The sequence below is a fragment of the Pongo pygmaeus genome, chromosome 6 (assembly GCF_028885625.2).
Source record: "Pongo pygmaeus isolate AG05252 chromosome 6, NHGRI_mPonPyg2-v2.0_pri, whole genome shotgun sequence".
NCBI classification, from domain to species: Eukaryota; Metazoa; Chordata; class Mammalia; order Primates; family Hominidae; genus Pongo; species Pongo pygmaeus.
In genome coordinates this window covers 151095988-151110277 of record NC_072379.2, presented here as the reverse complement: position 1 = coordinate 151110277, position 14290 = coordinate 151095988, and the positions used below count along the sequence as shown (strand labels likewise).

The 14290-nt window shown below is 46.8% G+C and overlaps 1 protein-coding gene and 1 long non-coding RNA gene across 10 annotated transcripts in view; one reads left to right on the top strand and one right to left on the bottom strand.

Moving 5' to 3' along the window:
* Positions 1 to 13181, bottom strand: part of GALNT11 (polypeptide N-acetylgalactosaminyltransferase 11) — a 97331-nt gene extending 84150 nt beyond the window's left edge. For 2 of the 9 annotated variants that reach the window (XM_063668004.1, XM_063668003.1), the window contains exon 1: positions 12916 to 13148. The gene's annotated coding sequence lies outside the window, so the exon portion shown is untranslated. Of the gene's footprint in view, positions 1 to 11051; positions 11101 to 12915 lie in introns of all 9 variants that reach the window. The other 7 variants (XM_063668005.1, XM_054495262.2, XM_054495261.2 and 4 more) reach the window with 7 other exon arrangements.
* Positions 2844 to 11613, top strand: LOC134739904 (uncharacterized). The gene is made up of 2 exons (XR_010127017.1): positions 2844 to 2963; positions 9874 to 11613. It is a non-coding gene; the product is annotated as an uncharacterized LOC134739904 (long non-coding RNA).
* Positions 13182 to 14290: the final 1109 nt, after the last annotated feature.

Here is a 14290-nt window from a genome sequence, read left to right as displayed (position 1 = left end):
AAACACTTGGAGGCTCTGTGATTTCAACAATGATCGTGCTTTTAATCTGTGTTGTTTGTCTTTGTATACTCTGCAGATGTGGATCCTGACTCCCACAAGAAGTAGCTCACCATGACAAACCTGCCTTTGCTTTTATCACTTTGCAAAACAAAGGGGGACATGTTGGGAACAGGCCCCAAAATCTGGCCATAAACTGACCCCAAAACTGGCCATAAACAAAATCTCTGCAGCACTGTGACATGCTCGTGATGGCCTTGACGCGATGCTGGAAGGTTGTCGGTTTACCGGAATGAGGGCAAGGAACACCTGACCCACCCAGGGTGGAAAACCACTTAAGGCATTCTTAAACCACAAACAATAGCATAAGCGATCTGTGCGTTAAGGACATGCTTATGCTGCAGGTAACCAGCCAGAGCCTATTCCTTTATTTCTGCCCATCCCTTTATTTCCCAGAAGGAATACTTATAGTAAATCTTAAGACTGGCTTGCTGTCAATAAATATGTGGGTAAATCTCTGTTCATGGCTCTCAGCTCTGAAGGCTGTGAGACCCCTGATTTCCCATTCCACACTCTATATTTCTGTGTGTATGTCTTTAATTACTCTAGCGCCGCTGGGTAAGGGTCTCCATGACCCAGCTGGTCTCGGCAGTGAATGATCTCTGCAATGAAAACTATAAAATACTGACAAAAGAAATTGAAGAGGACGGGCCGGGCACAGTGGCTCAGACCTGTAATCCAAGCACTTTGGGAGGCTGAGGCAGGCAGCTCACCTGAGGTCAGGAGTTCGAGACCAGCCTGGCCAACATGGCGAGACCCCCATCTCTACTAAAATTACAAAAATTAGGCGGGTGTGGTGGCAGGCACCTGTAATCCCAGCTACTCAGGAGGCTGAGGCAGGAGAATCATGCGAACCCAGGAGGTGGAAGTTGCAGTGAGCCAAGATCACACCAGTGCACTCCAACCTGGGTGACAAAGCAAGACTCTCTCACAAAAAAAAAAAAAAAAAAAAAAAAAAATTGAAGACATGCATGCACAAAACGAAAGATGTTCCACATTCACCAACTGGAAGAATAAATACTGTTAAAATGTCCATACCACCCAAAGCAACCTACAGACTCAATGCAATCCCTATCAAAATACCAATGAACCAAAGACATTCTTCACAGAAATAGAAGAAAAAAATCCTAAAGCTTATATGGAATAACAAAAGACCCAGAATAGCCTACGCTATCTGAGCAAAAACAACAAAACTGAAGGAATAACATTACTTGACTTCACATTATCTGACTCCAAATTACAACTTCAAATTATACTAAAGAGCTATAGTAACCAAAATAGCATGGCACCAGCATAAAAACAGACACACAGACCAATGAAACAGAATGGAGAACCCAGAAACAAATCCATACATCTACAATGAACTCATTTTTGACAGAAGTGCCAAGAACATACATTGGGAAAAGGAGAGTCTCTTCAATAAATGGTGCTAGAAAAACTTGATATACATATGCAGAAGAATGAAACTAGACCCCTATCTCTCACTATACACAAAAATCAAATTAAAATGGATTAAAGACTTAAGACCTCAAGCTATGAAACTACTAAAAGAAAACACCGGAGAAAATCTCCAGAACATTGAACTAGGCAGAGATTTCTGGAGTAATACCCCACCACAGCATACATAGACAAATGGTATCACATCAAGTTAAAAAGCTTCTGTACAACAAAGGAAACAACAAAGTGAAGAGACAACCTACAGACCAGGAGAAAGTATTTGCAAACTATCCATCTGGCAAGGGATGAATAACCAGAATACATAAGAAGCTCAAACAATGCTATAGGAAAAAAATCTAACAATCCTATTAAAAAATGAGCAAAGGTCTGAATGGACATTTCTCAAAATAAGACATACAAATAGCAAACAGGCATATGAAAAGGTGCTCAACATCACTGATCAGAGAAATGCAAAACAAAACTACAAGGAGATATCATCTCACCCCAGTTAAAATGGCTTATATCCAAAAGACAGGCAATAATGAATGATGGTGAGGATGTGGAGAAAAGGGAATCCTCATACACCATCGGTAGGAATGTAAATTAGTACAAGCACTATGGAGACCAGTTTGGAGGTTCCCCAAAAACTAAAAATAGAGCTACCATGTGATTCAGCAATCCCATAGTATATACCCAAAAGAAAGGAAATCAGTATACCAAAGAGGTCTGCAGTCTCATGTTTCCTGCAGCATTGTTCACAATAGCCAAGATATGGAAGCAACCTAAATGTCCATCAACAAATGAATGGATAAAGAAAACATGGTACATATACACAATGGAGTACTATTCAGCCATAAAAAAAGAATGAGACCCCGTCATTTGCAACAACAGGGATAGAACTGGAGATCATTATGTTAAGTAAAATAAGCCAGGTACACAGAATGACAAACTTTGCCTGTTGTCACTTATTTGTGGAAGCTAAAAATTAAAACAATTGAACTCACAGAGAGAGAGACTAGATGATGGTTACCAGAGGCTGAGAAGGGAGTGAGGGGAGAGACAGTTAATGTATACAAAAATATAGTAGCATAGAATGCATAAGATCTAGTATTTGATAGCACAACAGCATGACTACAGTCAACAAAACTTTATTGCACATTTTAAAGTAACTTTAAAAGAGTATCACTGGGTTGTGAAAGATTCTCCCCCAAGCCTGAAAGCTTAAGGGAATGAATACTTCCTCCCTCCTCAAGCCCAGTCCCAATGCGCAAGGACAGTTGCGCCAGCAGCATGCATCAGCAAGTTAGCAGAAGCAGGAAGAGAGCTGGCCGGAAGACACCCCCTGAAGATCGAGAGGGAGGCCAGCGGGCACTACGCAGCAGCCACATCAGACTGGGACAATTCCTGCTTGCAGAGGACTGTAAAACCCCTACCCCGTCCTCACTTGGGGCTGACGCTATTGCCAAGCAGTGAGTACCATCTTACCCCTTTCACTTGCTATTCTGTCCTGTTTTCCCTTAGAATTCGGTGGCTAAATACCAGGCACCTGTCAGCCAGTTAAAAGTGACTAGCAGCCAGTTAAAACCGACTAGCGCAGCCGCTGGACTAAAGATACGGGTGTCAGGCTTTCCGGGAAAGGACTCTCTAACAACCCCTGACTCTTAGGAGTTGGGAGCGTTGGTTTGCCTGGAACCAGCTCTCCACTTTTCCTGTACTTCCGGGCTGAGCCGAGGGTCGACAGAGAGGAAAGCCATTCAGCTCCGGGGTCCCGACAACAAGTTGGTTGACCCTTTGGCCATGAGCAGAACTCTCGAAGTCATGTTGCCCAAGCGAGACTCGCCCATCTATCCTATCTATCCCGACCCTTGCCTCCTGGGTCCTAATGCTTGTCAGAAAAACTTTCTCTTGCCTCTCTTCTCTGAGGCTAGTCCCGCTTCTAGAAACCACTCCCTGTCTCTGGTGCTTTTCTAGTTTCTCCTGTAAGAATCATTTCTAGCATAAACTCCAGGACTCTGTTAACCTTCTTTAGGCACCCGGGCTCACCAATTAGAAAAACATAATTTTTGCCCAAAGCCCTGTCAGGGTGGGGGACTATCTTATCCGGAATTTTAGGATCCCTCCTCAGACTAGCAGGCCTAACAAAAGCTATTCCGGAAGCTAGGATATGGGGAGCTTCAGAAATGATATCCTTGTATTCCTATAAGTGAGGACAAAAAGACATCATTCTTCCAACTCTGGAGATCCCTCCTCTCCCTCAGGGTATGGCCTCCACTTCATTTTTGGGACATAACATCTTTACAGGAGGAGTAAAGTCCCAATACTAACAGGAGAATGCTTAGGACCCTAACAGGTTTTCGAGAATGCGTCAGTAAGGGCCACTAAATCCAATTTTTCTCAGTCCTCTTTGTGGTCTAGGAGGACAGGCAAGGGTGCAGATTTTTGAGAATGCATTGGTAAGGGCCACTAAATCTGACCTTCCTCGGTCCTCCTTGTGGTCTAGGAGGAAAACTAGTGTTTCTGCTGCAGCGTCAGTGAGTGCAACTATTCCGATCAGCAGGGTCCAGGGACCGACCATTGTGGGTTCCTGAGCAAGAAGTGTTTCTGCTGCTGCATCAGTGAGCGCAACTATTCTGACCAGCAGGGTTCAGGGACCATTGTGGGTTCTTGGGCAGGAGGAGAAACAAACAAACCAAAACTGTGGGTGGTTTTGTCTTTCAGATGGGAAACAATCAGGCATCAACAGGCTCACCCTTGAAATGCATCCTAAGCCACTGGGACCAATTTGACCCGCAAACCCTGAAAAAGAGGTGGCTCATTTTTACCGCACTACGGCCTGGCCCCAATATTCTCTCTCTGATGGGGAAAAATGGCCACCTGAGGGAAGTATAAATTACAATACTATCCTGAAGCTTGACCTTTTCTGTAAGAGGGAAGGCAAATGGAGTGAAACACCTTATGTCCAAGCTTTCTTTTCATTGAACGAGAATACACAACTATGCAAAGTTTGCAATTTACATCCCACAGGAGGACTGCTCAGCTTACCCCCATATCCTATCGTCCCTATAGCTCCCCTTCCTATTAATGATAAGCCTCCTCTAATCTCCCCTGCCCAGAAGGAAATAAGCAAAGAAATCTCGAAAGAACAACAAAAACCCCTGGGCTATCAGTTATGTCCCCTTCAAGTTGTAGGGGGAGGGAATTTGGCCCAACTAGGGTACATGTCCCTTTCTCCCTCTCTGATTTAAAGCAGATCAAGGCAGACCTGGGGAAGTTTTCAGATGATCCTGATAGGTACACAGATGTCCTACATGGTCTAGGGTAAACCTTTGATCTCACTTGGAGAGATGTCATGCTATTGTTAGATCAAACCCAGGCCTTTAATGAAAAGAATGCGGCTTTAGCTGCAGCCTGAGAGTTTGGAGATACCTGGTATCTTAGTCAAGTAAATGGCAGAATGACAGCTGAAGAAAGGGACAAATTCCCTACTGGTGAGCAAGCCATCCCCAGTATGGATCCCCACTGGGACCTTGACTCAGATCATGGGGACTGGAGTCATAAACATCTGTTGACCTGTGTTCTAGAAGGACTAAGGAGAATTAGGAAAAAGACCATGAATTATTTAATGATGTCTACCATAACTCAGGGAAAGGAAAAAAATCCTTCTGCCTTCCTTAAGCGGCTACGGGAGGCCTTAAGAAAATATACTCCCCTGTCACCCGACTCACTTGAGAGTCGATTGTAAAAGATAAGTTTATTACCCAATCAGCCGCGGATATCAGGAGAAAGCTCCAAAAGCAAGCCCTGGGCCCTGAACAAAATCTGGAGGCATTATTAAACCTGGCAACCTTGGTGTTCTATAATAGGGACCAAAAGGAACAGGCCCAAAAGGAAAAGCAAGATCAGAGAAACGCTGCAGCCTTAGTCATGGCCCTCAGACAAACAAACCTTGGTGGTTCAGAAAGGACAGAAAATGGAGCAGGCCAATCACCCGGTAGGGCTTGTTATCAGTGTGGTTTACAAAGACATTTTAAAAAAGATTGTCTAATGAGAAACAAGCTGCCCCCTCGTCCATGTCCGCTATGCCGAGGCAATCACTGGAAGGTGCACTGCCCCAGAGGACAAAGGTTCTCTGGGTCAGAAGCCCCCAACCAGATGATCCAACAACAGGATTGAGGGTGCCTCGGGCAAGCACCAGCTCATGTCATCACCCTCACTGAGCCCCGGGTACATTTAACCCTTGAAGGCCGGGAAATTGACTTCCTCCTGGACACTGGCGTGGCCTTCTCAGTGTTAATCTCCTGTCCCGGACGACTGTCCTCAAGGTCCATTACCATCCAAGGAATCCTGGGACAGCCTGTAACCAGGTATTTCTCCCACCTTCTCAGTTGTAATTGGGAGACTTTGCTCTTTTCACATGCCTTTCTTGTCATGCCTGAAAGTCCCACACCCTTATTAGGGAGAGATATGTTAGCCAAAGCTGGAGCTATTATCTACATGAATATGGGGAACAAGTTACCCATTTGGTGTCCCCTACTTGAGGAAGGAATCTACCTTGAAGTCTGGGCATTGGAACGACAATTTGGAAAGGCAAAAAATGCCCGCCCAGTCCAAATCAGGCTAAAAGATCCCACCACTTTTCCTTATCAAAGGCAATATCCCTTAAGGCCTGAAGCTCATAAAGGATTACAGGATATTGTTAAACATTTAAAAGCTCAAGGCTTAGTAAAGAAATGCAGCAGTCCCTGCAACACCCCAATTCTAGGAGTACAAAAACCGAACAGTCAGTGGAGACTAGTGCAAGATCTTAGACTCATCAATGAGGCAGTAATTCCTCTATATCCAGTTGTACCCAACCCCTATACCCTGCTCTCTCAAATACCAGAGGAAGCAGAATGGTTCCTGTTCTGGACCTCAAGGATGCCTTCTTCTGTATTCCCCTGCACTATGACTCCCATGACTCCCAGTTTCTCTTTGCCTTTGAGGATCCCACAGACCACACGTCCCAACTTACATGTACCGTCTTGCCCCAAGGGTTTAGGGATAGTCTTCATCTGTTTGGTCAGGCACTGGCCCAAGATCTAGGCCACTTCTCAAGTCCAGGCACTCTGGTCCTTCAGTATGTGGAAGATTTACTTTTGGCTACCAGTTCAGAAGCCTTATGCCAGCAGGCTACTCTAGATCTCTTGAATTTTCTAGCTAATCAAGGGTACAAGGCATCTAGGTTGAAGGCCCAACTTTGCCTACAGCAGGTCAAATATCTAGGCCTAATCTTAGCCAGAGGGACCAGGGCCCTTGGCAAGGAACGAATACAGCCTATACTGGCTTATCCTCACCCTAAGACATTAAAACAGTTGTGGGGGTTCCTTCAAATCACCGCTTTTGCCAACTATGGATCCCCGGATAGAGCGAGATAGCCAGGCCCCTCTATACTCTAATCAAGGAGACACAGAGGGCAAATACTCATCTAGTAGAATGGGAACCAGAGGCAGAAACGGCCTTCAAAACCTTAAAGCAGGCCCTAGTACAAGCTCCAGCTTTAAGCCTTCCCACAGGACAAAACTTCTCTTTATACATCACAGAGAGAGCAGGGATAGCTCTTGGAGTCCTTACTCAGACTTGTGTAGGACAACTGGTGGCATACCTAAGTAAGGAAATTGATGTAGTAGCAAAAGGCTGGCCTCACTGTTTAAGGGCAGTTGCAGCAGTAGCTGTCTTAGTGTCAGAGGCTATCAAAATAATACAAGGAAAGGATCTCACTGTCTGGACTACTCATGATGTAAATGGCATACTAAGTGCCAAAGGGAGTTTATGGCTATCAGACAACCACCTACTTAGATACCAGGCACTACTCCTTGAGGGACCGGTGCTTCAAATACATACATGCATGGCCCTCAACTCTGCCACTTTTCTCCCAGAGGATGGGGAACCAATCAAGCATGACTGCCAACAAATTACAGTCCAGACTTATGCTGCCTGAGATGATCTCTTATAAGTCCCCTTAGCTAATCCTGACCTTAATCTATATGCCAATAGAAGTTCATTTGTGGAGAATGGGATACGAAGGGCAAATTATGCCATAGTTAGTGACGTAACCGTACTTGAAAGTAAGCCTCCTCCCCCAAGGACCAGCACCTAGTCAGGAGAACTAGTGGCACTTACCTGAGCCTTAGAACTGGGAAACGGAAAAAGAATAAATGTGTATACAGGTAGCAAGTATGCTTATCTAATCCTACATGCCCATGCTGCAATATGGAAAGAAAGGGAGTGCCTAACCTCTGGGGGAATCCCCATTAAATACCACAAGGAAACCATGGAGTTATTGCACGCAGTGCAAAAACCCAAGGAGGTGGCAGTCTTACACTGCCAAAGCCATCAAAAGGGGAAGGAGAGAGGAGAACAGCAGCATAAGTGGCTGGCAGAGGCAGGGAAAGACCAGCAAAAAGGAAAGAGAGAAAGAAACAAACAAACAGAAAATCAGAGAAACAGAAAATCAGAGAGAGACACAGAGAGAGGAAGAGAGAGACAAAGGAGTCAGAGAGAAAGAAAGAAAGAGACAAAGTCAAAGAGACAGAGAGAGAGACACACAAAGTCAAAGAAAGAGAGGAAGAGACAGACAAAGAGGGACTCAGAGAGAGAAAAAGAAGTCATCAAAGAGAAAGAGAGATAGAAGTAGTACAGAAAAAACAGTGTACCCTATTGTGGGCGGCAAGCCACCCAGGTGCCGAGGCAAGAGACCGAGGGCACGAGCTGTTCCAGTATAAAATATATAAAAAAAGAATAGTTATACTAAATATAGATCATAGAGATGATTATATATGAATATCATTAATCATCAGTTTGTAGCAATTACTCTTTATTCCAATATTATAATAATCCTCGCTCTACAATCATAACCTAGGAAAAACCAGGCCATACAGAGATAGGAGCTGAGGGGACATAGTGAGAAGTGACCAGAAGACAAGAGTGTGAGGCTTCTGTTTTGCCCGGACAGGGCCACCAGAGGGCTCCTTGGTCTAGCGGTAACATCAGCATCCCGTGATCTAGCGGTAGCGTCAGTGTCAAGGAAAAACACCCACTACTTAGCAGACCGGGAAAGGGAGTCTCCCTTTCCCCAAGGGAGTTTACAGAAGACTCTACTCCCCCACCTCTTGTTTTTTCTTTTATCTCTTTGTCTTGTGTCTTTATTTCTACACTCTCTCGTCTCCGCACACGGGTAAAAAACCCACCGACCCTGTGGGGCTGGACCCTACACCCTATTCCTTTAAAAGCCAGGGTAAAGTTAAAACCTATAACTGATAATTGAAGGCCTTCTCTGTAACTCTATAACACTCCAATACCACCTTGTTGTCAGTGTAAACAAGGGTGTAGCCCAAAAGCACTGAGGCCACTGACAACCCATAGCCTTCCTATCAAAAATCCTTAACCCAGCAGGTTTCCTAACGGGGGATCTAAATCTTAATTAATTACCATACAAAGGTCCGACCAGATCTGGAAGGAACTCCCTTCAGGATAGGACCATAGATAGTTCCTCCTGGGTGATTAAGGAAAAAAGACACAAGGGGTATTCAGTAAATGATAAGGAAACTGTAGAAGCAGAGTTAGGAAAACTGCCTAATAACTGGTTTGCTCAAATGTGCGAGCTGTTTGCACTCAGCCAAACCTTAAAGTACTTACAGAATCAGGAAGGAGCCATCTATATCAATTCTAAGTTAATATGGACTAAACGAGGTCTTAAGAGCAAATAATTGAAATCCCAAACTTACAAGGTCTTCAACAAAAGTAAAGTTTGCTAAAAGTTAACAGTGTAAACATGTATTATCCTAACTTCTAATCTTGTGGAAATCAGACCCTATCAGTAACCCCTCAAAGCTCAAGTCCATCAGTGCAGAGCCATACAACTAATACCCCTACCTATAGGGTTAGAAATGGCCACTGCTACAGGAACTGGAACAGCCAGTTTACCTACTTCATTATCCTACTACCACACTCTCAAAGGATTTCTCAAGACAGTTTGCAAGAAATAACAAAATCTATCCAGTAAGGATAGTAACTACAATTCCAAATAGACTCTTTGGCAACAATGACTCTCCAAAACCACTGAGGCCTAGACCTCCTCACTGCCGAGAAAGGAGGACTCTGCACCTTCTTAGGGGAAGAGTGTTGTTTTTACACTAACCAGTCAGCGATAGTATGAGATGCCACCCAGCATTTATAGGAAAAGGCTTCTGAAATCAGACAACGCCTTTCAAACTCTTATACCAACCTCTGGAGTTGGACAACATGGCTTCCCCCCCTTCTAGGTCCCACGGCAGCCATCTTGCTATTACTTGCCTTCGGGCCCTGTATTTTTAACCTCCTTGTCAAATTTGTTTCCTCTAGAATTGAGACCATCAAGCTACAGATGGTCTTACAAATGGAACTCCAAATGAGCTCAACTAAACTTCTACCGAGGACCCCTGGACCAACCTCCTGGCCCTTTCACTGGCCTAAAGAGTTCCCCTCTGGAGGACACTACAACTGCAGGGCCCCTTCTTCGCCCCTATCCAGCAGGAAGTAGCTACAGCAGTCATTGGCCAAATTCCCATCAGCAGTTGGGGTGTCCTGTTTAGAGGGGGCGGGATTGAGAGGTGAAGCCGGCTGTGCTTCTGGGTCGGGTGGGGACTTGGAGAACTACTCTGTCTAAAGGATTGTAAATGCACCAATCAGGGCTCTGTGTCTAGCTAAAGGTTTGTAAACACACCAATCAGTGCTCTGTGTCTAGCTAATCGGGTAGGGGACTTGGAGAACTTTTCAGTCTAGCTAAAGGATTATAAATGCACCAATCAGTGCTCTGTGTCTAGCTAACTGGGTAGGGGACTTGGAGAACTTTTCTGTCTAGCTAAAGGATTGTAAATGCACCAATCAGCACTCTGTGTCTAGCTAAAGGTTTGTAAACACACCAATCAGCACTCTGTAAAAACCGACCAATTAGCACTCTGTAAAACAGAGCAATCAACACTCTGTAAAATGGACTAATCAGCTGTCTGTAAAATGGACCAATCAGCAGGATGTGGGTGGGGCCAAATAAGGGAATAAAAGCACGCCACCGGAGCCAGCAGCTGCAACCTGCTCGGGTCCCCTTCCATGCTGTGGAAGCTTTGCTCTTTCATTCTTCGCAATAAATCTTGCTGCTGCTCACTCTTTGGGTCTGCACTACCTTTATGAGCTGTAACACTGACTGTGAAGGTCTGCGGCTTCACTCCTGAAGTCAGTGAGACCACAAACCTACTGGGAGGAACAAACAACTCTGGACACGCCACCTTTAAGAGCTGTAACACTCACTGCGAGGGTCTGCAGCTTGACTCCTGAAGTTAGTGAGCCCATGAACCCACTGGGAGGAAAAAACAACTCCAGACGTCCCACCTTTAAGAGCTGTAACACTCACTGCAAAGGTCTGCGGCTTCATCCCTAAAGTCAGCAAGACCACGAACCCACCAGAAGGAAGAAACTCTGGACACATCTGAACATCAGAAGGAACAAACTCTCAACATACCATCTTTAAGAACTGTAACACTCACCGCGACAGTCCGTGGCTTCATTCTTGAAGTCAGCGAGACCAAGAACCCACTGGAAGAAACCAATTCCGGACACATTTACGCAGCAGCCACGTCAGACTGGGACACTTCCTGCTTACAGAGGACTATAAAACCCCTTCCTCACTTGGGGCTGATGCTATTATAAAACCCATCCCTCACTTGGGGCTGATGCTATTATAAAACCCATCCCTCACTTGGGGCTGACGCCATTTAGGCGTAAACCCGTCTGCACCCAGGCGCTTATTAAAACAGTGTGTTGCTCCACACCACCTCATGTCGTGGGGGTTGTTGGCGCGTCATCGGGGTTCAAACCAATACCAGAGCCTTGCAGGTTGTTTGTAGCACTAACAAAGGACAAATGCTTGAGAGGATGGATACCCTGCTTATCCTGATGTGATTATGCATTCTATGCCATATCAAATATCTCATGTACCTATAAATACATATGCCTACTATGTACCCACAAAAATTAAAAATAAATTTTTTTGAGATGGAGTCTCGCTCTGTCACCCAGTCTGGAGTGCAGTGGCGTGATCTTGGCTCACTGCAAGCTCTGTCTCCTCGGTTCACGCCATTCTCCTGCCTCAGCCTCCCAAGTAGCAGGGATTACAGGCGCCCGCCACCACGCCCGGCTAATTTTTTGTATTTTTAGTAGAGACGGGGTTTCACCATGTTAGCCAGGATGGTCTCGATCTCATGACCTCGTGATCTGCCCGCCTTGGCCTTCCAAAGTGCTGGGATTATAGGCGTGAGCCACCACACCCGGCTAACAAAAAAATTTTTAAAGAGATTTATTCTGAGCCAAATGAGTGTCTATGGCCCATGACACCACCCTCAAGAGATCCTGAGAGCATGTACCCAAGGTGGTGGGGGCACAGCCTAGTTTTATACATTGTAGGGGAACATGAGTCTTCAATCAAATACAGGTATAGACTGGTTCGAGCAGGAAAGGCGGGACAACTCAAAGTGGGGGCTTCCAGGTCATGGGTAAGATGAGAGACAAACAGCTACATTCTTTTGAGCCTCTGCTCTGCCTTTTACTGAATACACAATTTATGCCACAGGGCAGGCAGAGGAATAACCACTTATGCCTTAGTCTGGCTCAGTGAATCTGCATTTTTACATAAATACAGGGCAGAGGAAGCCATCAGACATGCATTTGTCTCAGGTGAGCAGAAGGATGACTTGAGTTCTGTCCCTGTTCCTCACCTGCGAAGATAAGCTGTCAATTTACACTGCCACGGTGCAATTCCACACAACTGTTTCAGGGTAAAAATGTGGAGGCCCACAGCGAATTTCCTCCTGGGCAAAGGGTGAGGGAGCTGTGTGGCTTTTTATCTTTGCAGCTGTCTTAGGAACAAAACGGGAGCAGGTTTGCCTGACGCAGCTCCCAGCTTGACTTTGGCTTAGTGATTTGGGGTCCCGAGATTAAATTTCCTTCCACACTATTCTCCCTAGTTTTGTGTATGTGTGAAATATTCTATTTCTGGGCACTTTTAATTTTAAAAAGTGGACAATACTGATCTGGACTTCATTTTAGGAAATGCCGGGGGAGGCTGTAGGATCAGGTGTGCCTCCGTCCTAAATACCCGAAAACGAGGCCAGCGCCCTGGCCCTCGCCCCCGCGCCCGCGAACAAGCCTCAGGAAACGCCAGGGGAGGCGCGGGGGCAGCGGCGTCTCCCGGAGACACGAGCCTCGCCCAGGGGGCGTGCGGGAGCCCCGGACCCGCGGGGAGCCAGGTGCTGCCCCGCCGCCGCCCCCAGCCTGCCCAGGCCCCGCGCGCCGCCGCCGCAGCTCTCGAGGTGCTGAGGGACGCCGGGAGGCCGCCACCGAGAGGGTACTCACCGCGTTGCCCGCAGCCCAGGATCGCCGCCTTCTGGGACTCGGGCTGCGGCATCTTCTCTCCCGCCACAGCCCCAGTCCGACCCGCAGGAGCGGCGCGGGCTGAACTGCCCCGGGGCCCAGCAGCCAGGCGTCGCGCAGGCGCCGGGCGCAGTGGCGGCCGCGCCTCCTCAGGCCCAGGGCCCTCGCCCAGTCCCCGAATCGCTGCTTCCGCCCAGCGCCGCGCGTCCGCCTGCGCCGCGTGACAGGAGGCCCCGCCCCCGCGCCGCGGTGACGGAACCTCTTGCTGCCGTGACGTCACCGGCCGCCGCGCGCTGAGTCCTCCCTAGCGTTCCCGCAGAGGCGCTGCGCGTGGCCTGGCTCTTGTTGTCTGTCACCCGTGGTGTCAAAAGACCCCATTAATGACAAATGCCCTGCCTGTGGCCCCGGCTACTCCGGAGGCTGAGGCGGGAGCAGCGCTTGAGCCCTGGGAGCTCTGCGCTATATGCCCTGTGCCCATTGCGCGGCGACACGCATTGGTGTTCCGCATCGGTGTGGTGACTTCCCGGGAGCAGGGACCACCAGGTTCCCCAAGGAGTGGGGGGAACCGGCCCAGCTCGGAAACCGGGCAGGGCAAAACTCCTGTGCTGATCGGTAGTGGGATCGCGCCTGTGAATAGCCACTGCCCTCCAGCCTGGGCAATACAGCGAGACCCCATAAGTGAAAAAAAAAAAAGACAAATGCCCTTAAACATATTAAAAGAAGTTAAACGTCACTCGTGATAGAAGAAAATGTAGATTAAGGTGTAAAGAGAGAAGTGGTGAAAAAAACACTCATACCTTGGTGATAATAGTGTAATGTATACAAATACCATAAAAGGGGAATTGGCAATTTTTAAGAAAAATGGTGTGGGCATTCATCTTTGGCCAATAATGCCAAGTTATATTGAAGAATATCTTAATACTAATCTTCTTTGCATTTCTGAAATAAATCCCACTTGGTTAAGAATATTTTTGAACTTTTTTGAAGAACTCATTGCTTCACAGTTAAAGTCTGATGGGGTTCACGTGTAGCAGTGGAGGAACTTCTACAGCTACTATAAATTAAAGAGCGCCACCTGAACCAAAGTAGTGGCCTTCTTGAGCTGAACTGAGCTAACCACATTCCCCAGCCCCTCTTCCACAGATACCCCATGGGGTTGTCAGGGTGTAGGGGACGCCATGTTGTGTCACCCAGGTTTCCCCTTAAGGACTGAGGACTTATTTCTCCAGTTGTTGGGTGTGTAGGCAGCTGATGGCCCCCAGCTGAGTCTTGTGGCCACTTCCCTCAGCCAAAGAGAACTGCTGCTGGGTGCCAAGTTGAATGCTTTTGACTCCTTCTACCATGCTTGTGTCTTGAT